We start from the raw sequence: 22,954 nt of genomic DNA, 5'->3' as shown, positions 1-22,954 counted from the left end.
AAATGAAATTTCAGTAGCATTCTAGTCTCCATTTAAAAGGGAGACATATGTTTGGAGAGCAGATACAGCCCATCATAATTTTCCACCCATTTTAACAATGTCCTACTGCAATGTGTAACTATCAAATTGTCATCATAGATTTGTAGTGATGCTAAAGTTTGGGATTTTGGCATTTGTAATGGCAAATGTAAGGATCCCCTCCCACCCCTGAGATCATTGTGAGCGAGAGCCAATACTACAACAAGTTCCCAGCACCACAAACAACCCCCTTCTCTTTTCACAGAAAAAAATGGGAAACAAAAATGTCCACAAAACTCCCCTCCCCCAAGTTTAGTTCTATTTTTTTTCCCTTTGGGGACAGGGAGAGATGAATAATTCTAGCTTTCAGATAGCATTTGTGTGTTGTTTTGTTTTAGTTGTTGAGCAGATAGAACATCGATTCTTACTTTCATAAGCTCTTAACATTTCTTGAATTATCCACTGCAATTGCTCACCTGGGAAACCAATAAAAGGGAGGTAATACCATTTTAATTGCCTTTTAATACTATTTATCCCTTTGGTTAGAAAGGCGCAAAGTACCACATCACCCCAGAGCTCACTTTGCCAGAAGCAAGTGCTAGTTCATGGATCAATGTCAGACAGGGAAGAGATAAAGAGTGGTGCTCCACTCCAGTGATGCTCAACATCCTCATAAATGATGTGGATCGTTGATGTGTCCATCAAAATGTGCGGATGATACAGATTTTGAAAGAAATGCATGGATTCTGGAGATGAAATGCCAGTGTTAATCTGGAGCACTGAACGGTAGTCAAATTATATCTAACAAATATAAATTAGAATATATGTGGGAAAGAATCTAAAGAACAGGTTCCAGGGTTTCCAGGTTAAAATCTGAATATGAAACAGCAATATGACTCTGTTTCAGAAAAAGAGTATGCAAACTTGTGTCTTGCTGGGTATGTTGAAATTTCCTTCTTGTCCCCTATACTCAACTGCCTGTATCAGGCACAGTCTCTGTTTTCTTGTACCTGCTAATTTATTGGCTCTATTTGTATTTTGGATGGATTGGGGATTTAAAAATAAAATAAAATATGACACTAGTCTAAACTGGTGGAGTTGCTAGTCTTTGGGATTCTAATTTCCCTGAGAAATCTCCAGAACCTCAATCTCTACATTGGATCCATTTTGATTCTAGTGTGTATATGTATGTAAATGCGTGCTCATGAACACAAATCCCAGAGCACTGCTTCACTTCCATCCAAGAATAACTGCCTTTCCAGATAGTAAATGCTGCTAAATGTTTTGAGCTGAATCTGTTCCATACAGCCGCATCCATTGTGAGATTAAACATTCTTCGGGTTGTTGCCACTCTTGTTTTGGAGTGAATTGGGTTGCAAAAAAAAAAAAAAATCTGCAGAACATACTGGCTCACAAAAAAGTTCTGCTCATGCATAACAGTGTATACTGTGTTAGTTTTATGATGTTAGCTGTCCAGCTCTGGCCAGACAGGGCGGGGTACAAATAAAATTATTTATTATTATTATTGTTATTATTATTATTATTATTACAATGGACACTCGGGTTGCGTACGTGATCCGTGCAGGAGGCACATTCACAACCCGCAGCGTTCTCAACCCACAGCGTCGCGTCTGCGCACACATGGGTTGCGATTCGGAGCTTCTGCATATGCGCGACCACCAAAACCCGGAAGTAACCTCTCCAAAGATGACTAGGTGAGTGCTTAGAATCATAGAATCAAAGAATTGCAGAGCTGGAAGGGACCCCAATGGTCATCTCTTCCAACCCCCTGCAATACAAAAATCTGAACTAAAGATTGCAAGACGGTTGTTGTGCTTAATTGCAAACCGATTGCTGTAGTTTTCAAAATGGAGCTCAAGTTGCTTCAGAAGCCTATGGAAGACAAGCCACTGGAGAATAAATGCATATAGATTACATCCTGTGGATAGCTCAGTTGGTAGAGCATGAGACTCTTAGTCTCAGAGTCATGGGTTCAAGCCCCATGTTGAGCAAAAGATTTCTGCATGGCTGGGAGTTGGACTAGATCAGGCTTCCTCAACCTCGGCCCTCCAGATGTTTTGGGACTACAATTCCCATCATCCCTGACCACTGGTCCTGCTAGCTAGGGATCATGGGAGTTGTAGGCCAAAAACATCTGGACGGCCAAGTTTGAGGAAGCCTGGACTAGATGATCCTCAGGGTCCCTTTCAACTCTACAATTCAATTATTTTATTATCTGTGAATGTAATGTCTAATCATGGAATATGTGGCTTGAGTAGTGATCGTTGGCATGGTGGCCAAGTGTATTAGCAGTCCACAAGAGCGTCCTATTTTGGCTGCTGTTGTTTCTTGCTGCTGATGATGTTATGTTACTTTATGCATTGATTGCACAAAACAAATAGCATAAGACATGCATTTTATACTTGTATTTGTGAACCATTCTGTGATATGTAAACAGAAATAATAAATAATATTTTCATGTTTGACATTTGAAGGGCATGTTAGCTGAAATAGATTTACTAGAAGCGAGCCCCATCAATTTCAATGGGAGCTTAATCTCAAGAAAGCATTCTTAGGCTCACAACCCAATTTTGCTTTATTCCCCTTTCCAAAACATTGTACCTCTAAAAGTAATTTATGAAATGCCTAGCGATCTCTTCCCTGGGATGACCTAGGAAAGGTGTCTTATTTCACAGTCTAATAGAATTCATTTAAGGTACCGGGTGAGTTACTGTTAGTGCTCCTTCCACTTCTAATACCTTGTGAGAGTGAATTCCCCACTTATCAGAGACTTCTATCTTGACTTTTATACAATGGCTTTCTATAGGAGCTGACAGAACGGTGCACCAAGCTGTGTGCTTTTCCTTTTTTAATTAGATTAAAATTTATGTTTTATTGTTTGGAAGTTCTCTGTCCCAGTTATGTAAAGAAGAAAGGGGGGGGGATAAATGTGCCAATAGTATATGTACATAGCTTCAAACCACACTTCCTGTTGGTCAAGGAAGTGTGGTCTATTGTGTCTGATAATAAATGTTGGAAGTGTAAAGAAGCTGAAGGAACATTCTTTCACCTCTGGTGGACTTGCCCTAGAGTGAAGGTTTTCTGGGAAATGATGTATAATGAACTGAAAAAGGTATTTAAGTATACCTTCCCTAAGAAACCAGAGGCCTTTCTCTTGGGCATTGTTGGTCAGAGTGTGCAAAAGAAGGATCGAACCTTTTCTATGTACGCAACAACAGCAGCAAGGATACTCATCGCTAAAAGCTGGAAAACTCAAGAATTACCCACACTGGAAGAATGGCAGATGCAACTGATAGACTATATGGAACTGGCGGAGATGACGGGCAGAATCCGAGACCTGGGAGAAGAACTGGTGGAGGAAGACTGGAAGAAATTCAAGGACTATCTACAAAAATATTGTAAATTGTATGATTGTTAAGAAAGATGTAAGATTAGCAAAAACATGGCTTCAACAAACTAGTTATAAAGAATATAAATTTAAATTCAATCGGAAGATGAAAAGATAAATTTGGGATAATTAATATTTTATGATTAAGCTTCAATAAGAGTATGTTAAATTCCAAAATTTAAGACATTAAATATTGGAAAATTATATTATATGAATTAAATCAAGTTAATAATTTGCTGGTAAAATTTATGTTTAGAAAGCAGGAACAAGAGATGTGAGGAAGTCCAAAGTTGAGAATGAAATGTGGATAATGGAAAATATTATGTTATTATTGTAGATTAGCAGTGTCCAGTGCACAACGGAATGATGAGGAATACGTGCTCATACTCTATATTGCTTTATTTACATTTCAAAGCTGGTAGATTACAGAAAAACATTTTTGCCTCTGCCGGAGCAGAAATGCATCCTCTCTCCTCTGAAGCACAGAGAGAATCACACTGAGAGAGAACAGTGAAAAACAGGAAACCAGTGTACGTCACATCCAGTCTCCCTTTCCCGTGGGAAACACAACAGCAATGCTGTCTGTGGAATGTAAACATTGTCTTGTGACAAGCCTTTCGCTGCACAGTGAAGAGAGCAGAAACCAACATCCTCCCCCTTTCTGTGAACATCACTGGGCAGCGTATTCGTACAATATCAGTACAAACCCAACTTCTGCACATAGGTACAGTGTTGATCCCTTGATACAATCTTGGACAATACATCAGCAGGAATTTCATTACCTGGCATATAGGACACTGTTACGAGTCCCTTTTGAATACGTTCTCTAGCATGTTGCAACTTCAATTGCAAGTGCTTCATGCTTTGCTTACAACCTTCAGAATTCAGCAAAGCCAAACATGCTTTGTTGTCCTGGTAAACCTGGATTGGACATTTGACAGGAATTTTCATGTCTTTGCACAATTGTAACAACCATTCACAATCTTTGAGTGAATAAGACAGTGCATTCAGTTCAGCTTCACAAGTACTTAAGCTAACTGTTGTTTGCTTCTTGCATGACCAATCAAATAGACCCTGATTGTACATATAGCAAACTCCAGACGTGCTTTTCCTGTCTGTAGTGTCACCTCCAAAACTTGCATCTGCAAATATCTCAAGACCACCAGACTTCTGATTGTTAAATCTCAGTCTGTAATGCATAGTGCCTTTCAAATACCGCGCTATGCATTTCAGAGTTTTCCAATCCTTAACAGTAGGATTGTTGACTTGTCTGCTTAGCAAATTACAGCTAACAGCAATATCTGGTCTTGAACATCTGGCAATGAAGTTTAGCTTGCCTAGCACACTTCTGTACAGTGTAGTGTCAGAAAATGCTTCTTCAGTGTCATCTACCTGATAACCTGTTGTCATCAGTGTGTCTACAGGGTTAGCATCCATCAGGTTTAGTTTGCTTAACACATCAGCAATTTTCCGTGACTGGTGTACTAGAATGTTACCATCTTGATCTCTCTCTATTTCCAGAGATAGGTAGTTGTTTACCTCACCAAGATCTTTCATGTCAAAGTGCTCTTTCAGTTGAGTTAGGGCGTTATTGTACATTGTGACATCATCCCAAAAGACTAAAAGATCATCAACATAAAACAAACAATACAGTTTCTTTTGCCCCTCCTCCTTGACAAATACACATGGATCAGCTTTCCCTTGCTTAAAACCTAGAGAAAACAATACTTCAGTGAGTTTTGTGTGCCAACACCGTGCACTTTGTTTGAGACCATAAAGGGACTTTTTCAGAGCACAAACAAATCCCTGTTTTACCTGTACGCCATCAGGTGGAAGCATATAAAGTGATTCATTTAGAGATCCGTACAGAAAAGCTGTATTCACATCATGGTGACTAATGTGTAGATTCTCCTCTGCAGCTAGTTTGAGCATAAGCCTAATGCTCTCATACCTCACTGTGGGTGAGTAGGTCTCGTGATAGTCTTCACCTGGTACCTGTGCAAAACCTCTGGCTACCAACCTGGCTTTGTGTCTGACTATCTTGCCATTTTGATCAGTCTTCGCTTTGAAGACCCATTTGCTTCCAAGCAGTTTCATTCCTGGAACTACTGGAACAAGTTCCCATGTTTTGTTCCTTTCCAAGGAATCAAGCTCAGCCTTCATGGCATTTAACCATGGCTCAGCTTCCTTTGAATCCAAATCCTGGATTTCTTGGAAACTTGAAGGTTCAAATACCTTCTTGGAGCTTTTAACAGCTGTTACTGCTATCTTAGCAAACTCATCAGCAAATCTCTTTGGAGGTCTGCCTTTTGTGGCTCTCTGTGACCTGCGAATTAGCCTTAGGTCTTCAACACTCTCCTCTTCTTTCTTAGGAGAAAAGTGACCTATTGTGAACAATGGTTCCTCCAATTCTTGATCAGAGCTTTCAGAGGGTCGCATAGAGGCTTTCACACTCTTGAAATCCTCTGAATCACCTGATTCAGTTTCAGACTCAGAATCAGAACCTTCATCAGTGGGTGTGGGTTGCTGTGGTTGCTTTTGACTATCCTCAGTCTCATCACTGTCATCAGGGTAACATTGGAAAATTCCCACATTCTCCCCCCACTTGGCATTGTACTCAACACTTCTTGTGAGCTTAATAGTCTTAGAGTCAGTCATCCTTATTCTGTAAGAACCTTTCTCATAACCTAGAAAGATACCATGCAAACCACGCTTGTCTAACTTGGAGTTTTGTGGTGAGTGAACCCACATGTCAGAACCAAAAATTCTCATGTGTTTGATGTATGGCTTCTTGCCAAACATCTTCTCATAGGGGGTACAACTAATCGCTGAAGATAACCTGCGATTATAACTGTAAGTGAAACATGAGAGAGCTTCGGCCCAATAACTCTCTGGAAGATTTGCATCATGTAGCAAGGTTTTTAACCCTTGAAGCAATGTCTGATTTGCTTGTTCTGCAAGTCCATTCTGCCATGGCGAGCGAGGACTAGACAAATCGTGTTGAATTCCTTTCTCAGTCAGAAAAGCTTCAAACTGCTGAGAAGTGAATTCTCCCCCGCGATCACTGAAAAGAGTCTTTACCTTCTTACCATGCACATTTTCCAACCAAGCACAGAATTCCTTGAACCTAGGAAAAGCCTCTGATTTCTGCTTGAGATTGTACACATAAATATACCTGGAAAATGCATCAATGAGAACCATGAAGTACCTATTTCCTCCCAAAGAGGGCGCTAGTGGTCCAACCAAATCAGCATGAATAATTTGGTATGGTTCTGTAGCTTGCCTACTAGACACCTTACCTTTCGCAGCCATTTTCACCTTGTTTGCTGCGCATGCCTTGCACTTCATGTGGTACCTGCAGGGTTTAATAGTCATGCCTTCAACCAAGGCAGGCATTTTAGATACTGCCTCAAAATTCAAATGACAAAATTTTCGATGAAAATCGTGAATACAATCTGCATGCAAACTTTTGTTAGAACCTGCAATGCAACAAGTGTCATCCTGCACAACATCATCATAATATAAAACATACAAATGATCAACATATTCAGCATACAATACATAATCATTTTTCTTTGTGATGATGCACCTTTTGTTCTTAAAGGAAACGTCAATGTTCCGCTCATTCAGCTGTCCAACGCTGAGCAAATTATGTTTGGCATCTGGCACATAAAGTACATTCTGTATCGATAAGTCCAAACTGTGAAGAACAACAGTTCCGTAGCCTTTACTGGGGATTGTGTGGTCATCCGCCTGGTGAATCGCACCTTCCTGCGGTGTAAAAGACACGAACAGTCGCTTATCGTTGCACATGTGATGGGTCGCCGCTGAATCAACAACGAAGAAAGATCTAGACGTCTTCTGGACCTCTGCAACTTTTGGAGTGAAGCGTGAGACCATTGCTTTGGGCTGCGTTGTCCTGGACACTGGACCTTTGCCTTTGCTCTGGCCTTTTCCACGCGATGAGCTTTCGCTGCGCTGCTCTGTCTTGGCCCTGGGATATTTGCATTCCCTCTTCATATGGCCTAGACGTCCACACGAGTAGCATTTCACTGCCTTCAAAGCTTTGGCGCCATCTGGTGGTTCCACTGCACTCTGGGATGACGACTGTGAAGTCTCCCCCTTTCCCATGCAGCTATCACCCTGGCGGTTTGCTTTTTTCTGAATCATGGCAGTATCACAAGCTACTCTGAGCTGAGCATGTGGCTGATTGGCATCAGATTCCCCACGTGCATCAGCCAGCCTTCTGCAGCTAGCCATATTATGCAGCTTGTTAAAATAAAACATGGTAGATCCAGCTTCTGTCCTCAAGTGAGCCTCTCTCAAAGCGTCCCAAATTTCTCTGGCTGAGGTCTTATCACGCAATAGACAGAGCTCTTCTGGGGATACTATCAATGTAAGAGTTCCCCTTGCTTTGGAATCCTTAGCTTCCCATGCATCTGTAATTGGAGCTGGGGGGGTGTCTGTAATAACTTCAAACAGACCCTCTTTCCACAGAATAGCCTCTGCATAGATAACCCAGTCCGCATAGTTTGTCTTATTGAGCTTAGGAATTCCACAAGCATCCTGAAGGGCCATCATGACTCTGGCATTAGCCTTCTGCGTCATCTCTGCTGCTTTAAACAAGCTGCTTTATACAAGCTGCGTCTCTGCTGCTTCAAGCCTCATTCCAAAGGCAAGTTCAAAAGTGCTTTCTCTCTGTGAGCCTGTGCCACTCTGCTTAACTGCAGCTGCCTCAAGCATCATGCCAAAGGCAAGTTCAAAAGTGCTTTCCCTCTGCTGCCTTAAATAGTGCTGTGTCACTATTCTCTGCAGCTGCTTCAGCCCAAAAGCACTTTTAAAAGTTACTTTCGATTTCCCCAGCATAGCCGCTGCCTGTTCCCGGCAAACGGACATAAAAGTTCAAAGTCCAGCCATAAAGCCATTAAATAGAAGCTGGCAGGCTGCCCGGAGCAGTAGCACATACCTCATCAATCATCTTGACGCGCAGAGCCCGTCCGATCCGTCCCTTTGCATTCCGATCCTTTTGCCGGCATCAGATGACTGCGTCGTTCTGGGCCCATAACCAAAATGTAGATTAGCAGTGTCCAGTGCACAGCGGAATGATGAGGAATACGTGCTCATACTCTATATTGCTTTATTTACATTTCAAAGCTGGTAGATTACAGAAAAACATTTTTGCCTCTGCCGGAGCAGAAATGCATCCTCTCTCCTCTGAAGCACAGAGAGAATCACACTGAGAGAGAACAGTGAAAAACAGGAAACCAGTGTATGTCACATCCAGTCTCCCTTTCCCGTGGGAAACACAACAGCAATGCTGTCTGTGGAATGTAAACATTGTCTTGTGACAAGCCTTTCGCTGCTCAGTGAAGAGAGCAGAAACCAACAATTATGAATGCCTTTTATTGGTTATACAAAATTTAATAAATATTATTATAAAAAAAAAGGAAGTGTGGTCTATTGTGACAACATTTTGAAAGAGTCCTTTCCAGAAATGCTGGCAATATCTCTAGGACTCAGGTGAAAATGGTGGTGGTCCTGGGACTCCTAATGCTTGCTCAAACAAGCTAGCATTAGGAACCCTGAATTCAGATTAGAATATGAGCTATTGAATAATAGGGGTTTTTTTATTAATTGAAGAATCATGGCTCTAAATCGCACTGGAGCCACTCTAATTTGCCTTTCAACTCACAGAGCACTCCCAACAAGGGTGTGATTGCCTGGGACTCTGGCTGAGACTTGGAACCAGAGGAGACTCAGTCTGCACCGGATCCTTTGCCTCAGGCATCATCTGAACCAAGTCTGTGGCCTGATCCTGAAGAGTCCCAGTCTGCACAGGTTCTCCTGCAACAAACACCAGCTGAGCCGAGTCAGGGGCCTGAGCCTGCCCTGGCTCCAGATGCGGGGATTACCTTGTTGCCTTCAGCTGGGCCATCACTTACATCTGCTCCACTACCAATTTGGTCAGGGGAGGCTGAGGCAGCCCCTGGGTCCAGTAACCCACCAACGTCTCCCGAGCTACAGAGACTAAGGTATGAGAGAAGGAGAGACCCGAGTACTCGCAGGAGGAGTGCTCGACTTCGGGCAAAACAGGGAGGTGATTTGCCGGGGGATCAGGACCGGCCGCTACACCGACAAAGATAAAAGGCTGTTGGACCCCACCCCAGGTTGTGGGAGCAACATTGCTGTATGCTAGAACCTGCCTGAGATTCTGTACCTGTCCTTTCCTGGTTTCCTGCCTTGGCCCCGTTGGACTGACTCTTAGCAGAAGCTTCGGATTCTGGACCTGTCCTGGACTGCATTTCACGGGTTACCCCTGGGCCCAGCACAAAGGGGAAGATGGCACATTTGGCTGGGAGCAGGGCTTGCCAACATGCCCCACTTTCTCTCATATGATTTTTCATGTTGCAATTTTCCTAAAGGCAGGAGAATCGTAGACCAATCAAATTTAGCTCTATTTGCCGGGGAAATAAAATGATACTTTTATTGGGGGTGCGCCAGGAAAACTCACGTTTAAAATTTTTAATTATGCCTTAATAGCAAAGTTGTGAATCAAAGAAACTTCAAAAACATCCAGGAAGATGACATTTCACTGGTGAGACATTACATGTAATGTAATGCTGTGCTGTCACCTTAAAAGATGTACACTCCTCTTTCAAAATTCCATTGGTATAGGAGCCTAGAGATTATAGGAAACTAAACTCGCCCACTGCTTCCAAACTGTGCAATATTTGAGGCTAATACTATTTTAAAGACCCTGGATGCCACATTTGATTCCCCCCCCCAAAAAAAAAAAAAACACCTCACCTGATGTCAGCCAAGTATATTTTAAATTGTTCCTGGGTACCATACTCGATACTTCAAAGCAGATTCTTATGACTGGCTAATATATAAACCCTGCCTTCAATCTGCTTGTGCACACTAAACACACACACACACACACACCAAAAAAGAGAGTCAAAATTGAGTTCTTTGCATGATGTACTACAACACTGATGGCATTTGCTTTGATCAAAGATGATTTTGACAAGAGTTATATTGCATTTGTTAATCAGCAAAATGCTCTTAAAACGTTATTAAAACAAGGTTATTGAATCTGATGGAGGACGACTGATTTCTCTTTACTTAAAAAGCCAAACAAAACATCCAATCTGACATGGTCAAATGCAGCTTTTGGAAAGAGCATGTCATCTCCATGTGTTCTTTTGCTTTGTTCATGGCATGCCCTTTCGGGAGTACACAAGTTAGCCCTACTTCCACCACCTCACAGGAAGAAACTTCAGACCTCCATGCACAGAGATCTGTCTTAGTCAGGCTCCCTCTTGCAGGGAAGATTCTAAGCATTGTCAGCTGAACATTCTTAGAATCCCACTTCAGCCCTTCAAATAACATGTGAACATCAGAACTGGAGCATTGGGCACAGGCTACAAATAACCACCCTCTCCTCCCCAGTTAGCCCTCACAGTTCTATGAAATGCCTGAATAAGGCTTGAATATCCTCCTGTTTTGATCTTTCAAAGTAGTGCTTTCAGACAGAAATACTTCCCAAAACCCTGTTAATTTTTAAAAGCCAATTAACGGTGAGGAGGTTTCATCTTTTTACAATCCTGCTCGCTACCGTTATTTCATCTGTCTTCAGCTGCAAGGATGCCCCCCCACACACTTTTAATTCCTGATTTTGCCACGTTCTGAATTATCTAAATTGCTGAAATCACACATGTGACTATCACATAGTGAATATTATTGATTTATTGATTTATTGATTTATTGATTTATTGATTTATTGATTTATTGATTTATTGATTTATTGATTGATTGATTGATTGATTGAATGAATGAATGAATGAATTTGTATACTGCCCTATACCCGCAGGTCATAGGATATGACAAAATGTCATATATATTTCACATATTTGGCTATGTGATTATATTTAGCTATGTGATTATATTATTAAAGGCAAATGAAGTCAATTAAGAGTGAGGACAATACAAACACTTTCAGAACAATCACTGAAAAGTCGCCAAAATAAAGTTGATGTTTGAGTCTGCCCAGTGAAGAGATATAATGTGTCTTACAGGGGTTAATTCAATGGCTGGATACAAATGTTTCTCAAATTTTCCAAGCTTCACTGACATACAGAGCAACACTGTGTGTCAGAAACATATCCTTATTCAGTCAGTAGCAGTAATGCCTGGTTACAAGCCCATCAAGAACTGGCATGCGAAGTTTTCTCTGGAAACTTCACAGTGTGCAATTAAAAGGTAAAGGTAAAGGTACCCCTGCCCGTACAGGCCAGTCTTGACAGACTCTGGGGTTGTGTGCCCATCTCACTTAAGAGGCCAGGGGCCAGCGCTGTCCGGAGACACTTCCGGGTCACGTGGCCAGCGTGACATCGCTGCTCTGGCCAGAGCCAGAGCCAGAGCCAGAGCCGCACACGGAAACGCCGTTTACCTTCCCGCTGGTAAGCGGTCCCTATTTATCTACTTGCACCCGGAGGTGCTTTCGAACTGCTAGGTTGGCAGGCGCTGGGACCGAGCAGCGGGAGCGCACCCCGCCGCAGGGATTCGAACCGCCGACCTTTCGATCGGCAAGTCCTAGGTGCTGAGGCTTTAACCCACAGCGCCACCTGCGTCTTACCTACCTACTTATAAATCCTTTGTAAACATCCCTTTCAAGTAAGCCTATGGCTGCATACACACTATACTTTGAAAGCACATTATTTCCTTCAAAGAATTCTGGGCAGTGTAATTTATCCCTTCCAGATTTACAATCCCCGGCAACCCTTAAACTACAGTGCCCAGGATTCTTTGAGGGGGAAATGTTTGTTCTTTGAGTGAGCTTTAAAGGTACAGTGTCTATGCAGCCAAAGATATTGTCTAAAAGGCCAGTGGAGCAAACTGTAATAGCAAAACAGAGCAGCTTTCTGAACATGATTTGCAATTTTAGAAAACAAAGACAGTACCGCAACACCCTCAGTATCTCCTTTCTTGTAATTTGAATCCACTGGTTCAAGTCCTGGCCTCCAGAGTGGGAGGAAACAAGCTTGCTACATCTTCCATGTGACAGCCCATTAGATATCTGAAGATGGGTATCATATCTTCTCTCAGTCTCCTCTTATCCAAGATAAGAGAATGGGAAAGCAATAAATGGAGTGGCTTGAAAAGAGTCATAAAGAGCCATGCCAACTATCTTGTGGTCCCTGTGGCAAAACTATGCCATTCTCGATTCAAACATCAGTTTTATTTCTAACCATACTAACCCTGATATACCATACCCAACATTTCATTGCAATCAAATCATGCAAGCAGCAATTCCACAACGTGCTGTCAAGCAAAACAGTCTGCAAACCCACAGGATAATTTGTTTTAATGAGCAGATCCTTAACATTCAAATGCAAATTGCTGATCAAAACAAACTTGCCAGAGGAAGGCAGGGGTAAATACGCACAACAAGAAACCTAACGCTAAGCTCTCTAGCAGGTGTTGGGAACTTGTAGTCCTCTAGTTGTGGATGAACTACAACTGCCATCATCCCCGGCCACTGGCCATTCTTGCTGGAGCTGATGGGACTTGCAATTCAACAACATCTGGAAGGCCAAAGGTTCTACGGTATGTGTAGTATGACTGGTAACAATAAAATCTCATCACTCACTAAGAGAAAATAAAATGCTAAATAATAATAAAATAATACTTATTATTATCAAAAAAAAAAAAAAGCTCAACAAATCTGGGCAACCCTCCCCCCCCCAAAAAAAAAGCTTCATAACTTTGGTAATCCTCCCCCAAAAAATCTCAACAACTCTGGGCCATCTCCCCCCAATTTTCTTAAACTGGAGTCTCCAAAAGTAGGGGGCATCTTATACACTGAAAAATATGGTAATTCATTGATCAACAGAAATTTCTTTCATTAAAGTAGGGGTAAAAGAATTTTGTGGAAATAGGAGCATGGGGTGGGATTGTTGTTGGTCATAGGTAGTAAGAATTTCTATACATTATATCTGTGTCTTTCTGACAATATCCAGAAGAAAACTCCCAGTGATATTTTTCAATCTCAAGCTGATTTGCAAATGTAAAGAACTGAATTTAAGATTGGTAAAAACTGAGAAACTGAGAGGAACCAAAATTTACAGATTCACTCATACCTAGTCTTGACAATGACTTCAAAGTACAACAGCCCTGGTTATGCATTCGTTGTCTAGAGCAATATTTGAAGGGATAATAGGAAGGCATTGCATCACACCCAAGAGTTTGGACCAATTAGATCAATCCCAAATAGCACCAGACAAGCAGTTTAGCTACATTTAATGGGTTGGAGACACTTGAATTCTTTCAAAGGGTTGTTTTGGCCCTGAAGCAATCAGAGAAAGGTGTAGAAAGACTCTGGCTGTTCCAATCTGTATGATACTAACTGACAACAGCATACAACCAAAATAGCTGAAAGCAAGGCAGAAAGAAGCCTTTAACAATTCCAAGAGTTTGGAACCAATTGCTGCTGCTTTTAATGGCAAAAGCTCTCTGGTTAGAACAGCTGCATGGTGGGATGAAATTAAACAGGTGCTGCTTTCATCGGGTAAGAAGATGCTCACTGTGAGCATTGCACCTACTGAATCCCTACCACCAACTGCAATGTATGTGTTAAAAACACAGAGCCACTGTCCAAAAAGAAAGGACTGCAAGTCTAATAATCATATCCTTTTCAGGCTAAGGGGATGAGGTGGAAATCACCATTTACTTGTGCTGTATTGATTTTTCTATTACAATGGGAAGTGTGACCATAAATCGAACAGGGGATCTTTGACAAGCAGGGTCTTTCTTTATAGGCTCCAGAAAGTAACTAATTCTGGTTTCCCAAGTAGGTGGCATTATTGTCACTGGTCTGAAATAATTCACACCCTGAAGCGATCAGCTTCATTTAATGGGATTTAATCTGAGGCAGGATGGCCAGCTTCCACATTCTTGGGGGAGCATCCTCCTCTAGCCAGTGGTCCCTGAGCCAAAAATGTGTTTTGCCACTGAATCTGACCTCATTGTTGGTCATGTCCCGTAGCATGAGTGGTCAAATGCTAAATAACCTGAAAGATCATCTCACCCTCTATATACTCATCAATCCCTTGCTCTGCAGGTGAGCCTCTACTACAGAAACCATCTGATGAGAAAGTCCATTCTGCACAATGTAGCAATCAGCCCTTTAGCACTGTGGCACCTCTCCATATAATTGCCTCTCTTAAAATATTAGACAGGCATCATCTCTGTTGTCTTTTTACAGTGGTACCTCTGGTTAAGAACTTAATTTGTTCCGGAGGTCCATTCTTAACCTGAAACTGTTCTTAACCTGAGGTACCACTTTAGCTAATGGGGCTTCCCACTGCCGCCACACCGCCACTGCACGATTTCTCTTCTCATCCTGAAGCAAAGTTCTTAACCCAAGGTACTATTCCTGGGTTGGTGGAGTCTGTAACCTGAAGTGTCTGTAACCTGAAGCGTCTGTAACCCAAGGTACCACTGTACTGCCTACTGAAAACCTCCCTCTTCCAACAAGTTGAGATTCTTCCCAGTTTGCATTGGTACTGGAACTGTTTCTAAGAACTTTTTATTTCTTTATCACTTGTTGCATGCTGCCCTGGGCTTCTTTGAGGGGAAGGGTGGGATATAATTTATTATTATTATTAAAAGAAGGATGCTGAACCTGTGGCCATCCAGGCGATTGACTCACCAATGACCACTGGTACTTCTGCCTAGGCCTGAAGGCTGTTGAACAACATATGGACAGCCATCTTGAGAACATGCTCTATAGTAAAGTTGGTGATGCCATTCAGGACTTTGGAATTATGAAGTAGCTCATGTTGTGTCTTTCCGTAGAAAAGCTAAATGGTGATATCCAGCCAAGCCATATAGCAGGCCCATTCAAACCAATGGATTTAAATATCCCAAGTCCATTTATTTCAGTAGATCAACTCTGAATATGATTAGTGTTGAATATCACCCAAAGAGAAACATTGCATTGTGTGTGTCGGACTTGCTCCTCTCTCACAACCTGCAGGTTCTTGTAGAATTACAACACAGGCTACAGTTTAGGCATAAGTAAACATATATACAAGAATAAACTATTATTTCCCATAATGCTGATGATTTATAACAAATTAAATACCTGATGAACATTAGTTGATGCATGTGCATCGCTACGCCAGTAATCAATTCCAAAAAATGCCAATTTTCATTAAAGAGATTACACTTTTGTCTCCCTTCCTTAGACATGATGAAGGGTGTTCATTTAATCATAATGGCACATTGCTGCAATCTTGTCTCCCATTCTTCAAGTGTGGGAGTTCAATAGTCCCTCTAATGTTTAACAAAAAGAACTCTAACTGCAGTGATCACACAGCCTGTTATTTATAGGTTTGGTACAAAATTATTTTTGTATAAAGCGGGTTTTCTTCCAGTAGTTATTTCTGATAGCTTTCTTAATATTTCGCCTTTGCGTGTAGACAAATCACCATCGATAAAACAAAACAACAATCCCAGGTGAATGTATTTTTCCAGCTATGCTCTATTGTTCTTCTGCCATTCTGACATCCCTTGGGGGATATCCCTTGTATATTTTCTGGCAGGAGCTGCCGGTTTTTAAATGAAGGTAAGGAATTACATGCAACAACCCCCCAGCATGTTTCTTCAAACAAATTTATGGCTTTCCTTGGATCTTACTACAGAAGCTCATTTGTGATCCTGCAGGAGAATAAAATAAAATATCCAAATCCAAGGGATCGGAACTTCAAGCAGAATATTGTGGGAGGAGTGATTTAAAATGGCAGCATTTGTTTGAATTAAAATGCTTTCTAGAAGCAGCCATTTCCTCACCAAGAGCTGCAGCACGTTCATCCTTTTAATAAAAGAAACATCATTTTCCTTCTTTAATTGCTGATATCCAAGTCTTTAATCTAAAATGTTGTTATTATTTTTCTCCAAATAGGTGACTTTCTCTTTCCTTGATGTCTGTATTTTTCCTTTGATTGCCAACACACTAGATTTTAATTACTTATATATTTAATTCTCATGTGCATAATTGCACTCCCACAGTTGGCTGTTGTTGTTTTAATTCAAACAGATTGGGGGGGGGGATTGAACAGAGTAATCTTAATTCACCATTAAGGCATTAAGATGAGAGGAAAGTCAGCAAGCAGAGTGACTGCTGCGCCGGGCCCTGCCATTTTGCAATAGCCATGGTAGGTGGGTGGGAGAGAGGGAGCAAAATACCTACTTCAGCCCCAGGGATGGTATATTGTCAGGTTGATTCTTTGAGCATGTGGGGGGAATGCAAGAGCTTTGGATCCGGCAGATACACATTCACCCCAACATTCACTCTGGAGCCAACTGATGATTCCCAAGTAAGATTGAATTGAAATTGAAATACTTTATTGTCACTTGTACAACTTGTATGCAGTGAGATTACATGAGCACCCCCCACTCAGCTCTCTTAGTCTTAATTCCCCTCGTTTACTGACGCACACCCACCAAATCCGAAAGTCAGTTGCCCTGTTGTTATCTTTTCATTCAGCAACCTAACAGCCCACAGATAGAAGCTGTTCTTTACCCTGTTGGTGCGACTAATCATGCTTCTATATCTTCTGCCTGAGGGCAGGAGATCAAGAAAGTGCCAGCCAGGGTGTGAATCATCCCTGAGAATTTTCCTCACTCTCCTGAGGCAACGTTTTTCCGCTATTTCATCCAGCGGATTCATGGGACAGCCCATAATATCTTGTGCTGTATTCACCACCCTCTGTAAGCACTTCCTATCAGTTGATGTCAAACCAGCATACCACACCGTGATGCAGTATGAAAGGACACTTTCTATTGTGGACCAGTAGAAGAAGATCCACCCTCTATTGTGTGGGCAGGGCCTACCTCGTCCAATCCCCTGGCAAAGCCTTCCCAGGTGGGATTGGGCAATTGGCTGAGGTAGGCGGAGACCTCCAGGTATCCAGCCTGGGGAGGGCAAAGCCAGACTGTACTGCCAGGAGCAGCATAGGGTCTGGGGGGCTGTGAACAACCATGCAAAAGACACCCCCCATTTGATGTGGGGAGTGGTCATTCACCCCAACCAGTGCCCAAACACTAGCCAGAGGGAAAAATATATATTTTATGCTTACAGGGGCCACGAGAACATTAATTGCCAAAAACTGGAAAAAAGAAATAACACCAACAAAAAAAGAATGGCAAGATAAATTGTTGGATTATATTGAATTGGCCAGATTGACAGAAGCTATCAGAAGCCAAACAAAAATTTCAAAAAGACTGGGGGAAATATAGAGAATATCTTTAAAAGCAGTGCCCTCAAATTAATACTTGGACTTGTTTCGATTAACTTCCGCTAAAAAAAATGAAGGTATGTAAGTCTAAAACAGAAAGAAAAAGAGGTAGTAAGGAATTAAGAAGGAAACAGTTTATCAAAAATGAAAAGAGAACCGTGTTGAGGGTGAAGAAAGTCAATTGGAAAAAAAGAAAAAATGAAGTATGGTATATATATATTGATGTTCATTTGTTTGCATAAATTTTTGTAAGTAACAATGTTTTAGCTGTATTTCTCTGTTTTTTTGTTTTTGTTTTTTGTAAGTTTTAGTGTTGATTGTGTGTTGTTATTATTATTATTATTATGTTTAATGTGTGTATGTGTGTCATAAAATAAATTGGGGGGGGGGGAGAGAAGAAGAAGAAGAAACAACAAACACTACCTGAGGCCTCCAGCTGGCCAACTCTGACATAAATGGAAACTAAAAATTACACACAGATCAAAATCTGTGTTGGTTCAGGGGGGAGAAATCCAAAAGCCACAATTACTTCCAAAGTTCAGGGTTATTTTTCTTGGCTTTTGTGGTTCTAAACTAGACCTTTCCTATTAGGTACATAATGTTGACTTACAGCTGCAACACTCAATAATAATCTGCTTGTATGTCAGTCAGTGCAATAATAGATTTTTAGCTACCTTTGTTACTTTCCGGTATGTTTCTGAATGACAAATCCATTTGTCGCTGTCAAATAAATCCAGTATTCCTATTGAAGTATTTAAAGCCACTCAATGAGGAAGGCAAAGAAATCACATGCAATTGTGGTTTTTAAAATTACATTTTAGGGGAATTATGCTAACAACCCCAAAATCCATCAGCTAATGGTATGATATTATAGGGCTATAAGGAGCTTCTTCATAGTGTCTTTCCACCTTCTGCCACTTTTAGAACTAGGCATCTTCTATTGGTGTAGATGGCCAGTTGAAACAATAGTTTATACTATGATGCAATGAGTGAGGGTGGTGGTGATGATAAAGCCCCTGTAAATGTTTGGTTAAGCTCCCCTGCTGAGGTGAGCCATCCATAGAAATTCTATTTTAATAAGGTGATGGAATTTTATTTGCAGAGGATGGAATAGCTCATCTCTGTTGTGAACAATTTTTGTTTGAAGTGAATGTTTGATTATGCATTTGGATTCATTGTAAAGTGTTTCTCTATCTAAGATGCTGAAGTTTGGTCAACAAACAAATGTTTGCTTTGGCATATCAGAAAAAAATTAATGATAAAAACTGTTTTCTTGATGGGAAGACTTAATTGGAAACTGGTAATTGATGGTTGAGTGATAGGGGAAAACCTCATTTTGTCTAAAATTGCTGCTTAGTGTCAATTGTGTGTGTGTGTGTGTGTGTGTGTATTCCTCTCAACATCAGTTTTGTAATGTTTATTTTTTGCCACTGCTGCTGGCTTTTGTCATGCAAATACTAATCTTGTAGGGAAATGTCAGCCTATGCATCTTTTATACAGGCTTGATTTATTTCATGTAATAGAGAGTAACGTGTCATTCTGTTAAAAATTAAATGTGTTTTTAAGGCAATGCTCAGGCTTATGCAATATTCTTAAAGGAACACATTCCCAATGCAATCCTTTATGCGTCTACTCTACTCAGAAGTCAGCCCAAGCCATTGAACTAATTAGAATTTCTTCTCATGAAATTGTATACAAGATTTCACAATCACTTTTATTAGATATCTTTCTCCCGCAATGCATTTTTCCAAAGCCAAGTCCTGTTCTGCACCCCTTAATATGTAAGACTCCAGGTCAAACTGGATAAAGCTCTTGAGAGACTTCTAAGAAAATAACCTCCATCAACGAATGCTGAATGGGCATGAATAGGATAACAGAGACACACCCCATTCATTATTCTTTGTTTTTCTTTTGTAACCAGTCTCAGTCGTTGATTCAAATTTTCATTTCTTTCTCATTACCAAAACAAAATACTTATTTATATTGTGAAATTGAAAAAACAGGAAAGGTGAAATGGTCTGGCAATTTTCTCCACCAAAAAAAGAGGAAACCTCTTTAGTCTCCATCTCAGTCCTCTAGGGGAGTGTGTATTAATCAATAAATAACCATGTGTGCAAGGTGAATTACATGTGACTTCCCCATTCAATCAGCATCACCCATCCCTTGGGAGGGTGCTGATTAGGCAAGAATGACCCAGGTGATTTGCCTTACCTATAGGATTAATTCATGCACAATTCCAAAAAGCTCGGCCATGAGGAAGGGGTCCCATGTCAGTGTGTGGAGGGAAAGGCAATGGGGTCTTCATAGAGTTCCTTGTGGAATGATATTATGATTAAAATGTGCTAACTTGTATTTAGTAAGCCTCAGGTTTTCATAACTCATGTACGTCCACTCTTATGAACCTACTTTTATGTGGAAGTCTAGCCACAAGGTCACTTCCTGGTGGAAAATTCTCCGTTAGTTCATCTTTAATAGTAGCCAGATGGGTGTGAATCTTTCCTGTTTCGTCTTGCAGCGCTACATACTGCTGGGCAGAGTAAAATAATGAGCATGAAAAATTATTCACCTTCGTGAGTGAATAAGGATTCCTGCTCAGGTGCCATATATTCACTTTCAGCCGCGTACCATGGACACATATGATCTTGTGCAAGGTTGTTGAGAATAAGCATTCCCTTGCATTTCAAAAACCTGGTCAAGCAATCAGCACAGCAGCAAGGCTCACTTTCCAGAATCCAGATTTAACCCTCTCCACCGGAGAGATCTATTCCTCACCCACACCTCAATTGCTGTGCACCTTCTGTAGCTGTTCACGCCAAGAGGTGCTGAACTGCAAATAAGGCTTCTAATTCTTCAGAATCAAAGGCTGCTTCGGTAATGACAAAGCAAACACAGGGTAATTTTAGTGGCTGCCAGTCTTGCTAGATGATTTTATACATCGCTTGAAGCCCCTGCATTAGTCTGTTTAGAATGACATGGCAACTTGTGATTAGATAGTAAATTTACTGTTTGAATAGGACGAGCGTCAGGAGGGGAAAAGGGGAAAAAAAGAAAAAAAGGAAAGAGGCCAACAGCCGAGTTCCAATTTCCAATATAGTCTGGCACGCTCCATTGCTCCTGAACATCTCTGAAGCAAAGCACTATAGTTAAGCTCTTGCCTGGTATGAAGGGCTAAAATTCACAAGAAGAATTGGAAGCGAATTATCACCAGAGGCCCAACTATTCACATTATTTTCAGCTTCGTCCCTTGATGACAAAATATGCTTTTGGTACTTCCTGATAATGGAAGGAAAGGCAGAAATAGAGAAACAATTATTCCTACCTCCTAACTGTAAAAATATTTACATTTCCAAGAATGTGTGGGTTTTTTAAAAAAAAAATGTGATTTTTTCAATTTATGTGTTACCTTGTTAGTTTTATCCTGCAGCATACTTGATGTCTATCCCCAGACTCCTGTTTATCTCACACACAACTCGAGAGAGATGGTGATTTGCTCAAAGTCAGCCAGTGAGATTTATGGCTAACCTACCATTTTAACCTTGTTCTCACCAATTCAAGTCCAACATTCTTGTCACTGTGCTGCTCTGGTTGCTTAATACTTAGGGCCAGGTTCAACCAGCTGGTGCCTTAGCAGAAACCAGTGCAAGGACTCCCATTAGCACAACAGGGCTTCCCCTCTGGAAGGGAAAGAGCTTGGGGAGATTTGAGGGCTTATTTGATAGGTTATTCAGAGTGCATGAGGAGAGGGGAGTGTGGCCTTTTCATTTCAATGGGACAAGATGGAATAGGAAGGCAGAATCTTGACTGGAAAGTTGCTTTTATTTTATATTTTACATAACACATTTATTTTTAAGCTGTCAGCATTAAGGGGTGTAAGAAAGTGGTAGGAGAAGCCAAAGAGAAGGAAAGGATAATTGTTTGTGTTGTTTTAATATTATTCTATGCTACTTTGCAAAATAAGCATCAAGGCAGCTTATGCAATAAAAGAATAGAACAAATTTCATAACAGAAAACATTAGCACTCTAAAAACAATAAAAAAGAGGAGATTAAAAGCTAGCAGCAATGAGTTTAAACATTTAAAAAGCATGGGAGAATAAATGGTATTCAGCTGTCACTGAATAGATAGTAATGTAGGTGTCAGGTGAGAATTTCATAAGCAGGGACCACCACAGAGATGAACCTGTTCCCTTTATTCACCAGCCATGTTACCACCCACCCTGTTCAACAGAGATGTAGCTTGGGCTTTATTTTCAGCCTCTGTCTCCTGTGTTCCTCACAATGACCGCTCCCCACCTAAAACAGGGGGCGCCCTTTGCGTGGACGTGTGCAGCCCCTAGATCTGGAGCGGCTCCAACAGCATAGGCTTGGCTTTGCCTTCCCTCAGGTGGGATACCTGGAGGTCTCCGCCTACCTCAGTCAGTTGTCCAATCCCACCTGGGGGGAAGCATTGCCAAGGAGACCAGGCCAGGTAGGGGAGGGATTACCTGCCCACACAATAGAGGGAGGATCTTACCTGGGAATCCTCACTTGGCTCCAGAGCTTCTCCCACCCTACCCACCCTCAGTTAATGTCTTATTTTGCAGGTTAACTTTTCTTCACAGGTATGCGGGCGCTGCTATGTTAAGGTCGCTGTTAAAGGGCCGGAAAGGAATTTCCCTGCATTGGCAGGTTTCGCCTTTCCCGTAGCAAAACGTCACAACTTTGGCGGTATCAGGCCTTGGGCGGAATCCTTTAGTCCATCTTCCTCTTTGCGGCGGCAATACCAGGGTTCCCCGTTAAAGGGGTTTCTGAAGGGAGGCTTTGACCGTACGCCGAAAGGTCGTCATTGCTCTCCCCTGCGGCGGCGGCGTAACGGGGGCGGCTATCTCTGCTTGAACATATGTTCTCCAGAGCTGGCCTATCCCCCCCCCACACACACACTGGATAACCCTGATGCTCCCTAGGTCCCCGGCTGGGGACTGGGGAGGGAGAACGCCCAATGCCTGAGCCAAGGTCTACCCACATTTGAAATTTAATAAAGTTGTGGCCAATTTAATCCCATAGCACGTTGTCCTGAGTCATTATTCCACATGACGGGGGGGACCACGTGGGATCTGGGGACTCTGCCTGTCCACGCAATCAACCTTTCAACAAGCAATGTTGCATCTTCCTCCAAAGCATTGAAAAGAATATGGCCTTGCATCTCTGCCCCATCAGCAAGAGCTCCGCTCTCATTAGTCTCCTGCA

At 41.6% G+C, this 22,954-nt stretch overlaps 1 long non-coding RNA gene across 1 annotated transcript in view; it reads left to right on the top strand.

Annotated features, from left to right (window-relative positions):
* Positions 1–10,817: 10,817 nt before the first annotated feature.
* Positions 10,818–22,954, top strand: part of LOC307215993 — a 21,486-nt gene continuing 9,349 nt past the window's right edge. Inside the window, exon 1 of the long non-coding RNA XR_013838858.1 lies at positions 10,818–11,007. This is a non-coding gene — a long non-coding RNA (uncharacterized lncRNA). The remainder of the gene's footprint in view (positions 11,008–22,954) is intronic.

Source organism: Podarcis cretensis (assembly GCF_951804945.1).
Source record: "Podarcis cretensis genome assembly, chromosome: 5".
Classification (NCBI taxonomy): domain Eukaryota; kingdom Metazoa; phylum Chordata; class Lepidosauria; order Squamata; family Lacertidae; genus Podarcis; species Podarcis cretensis.
This window is presented reverse-complemented; position numbering and strand designations above follow the sequence as displayed.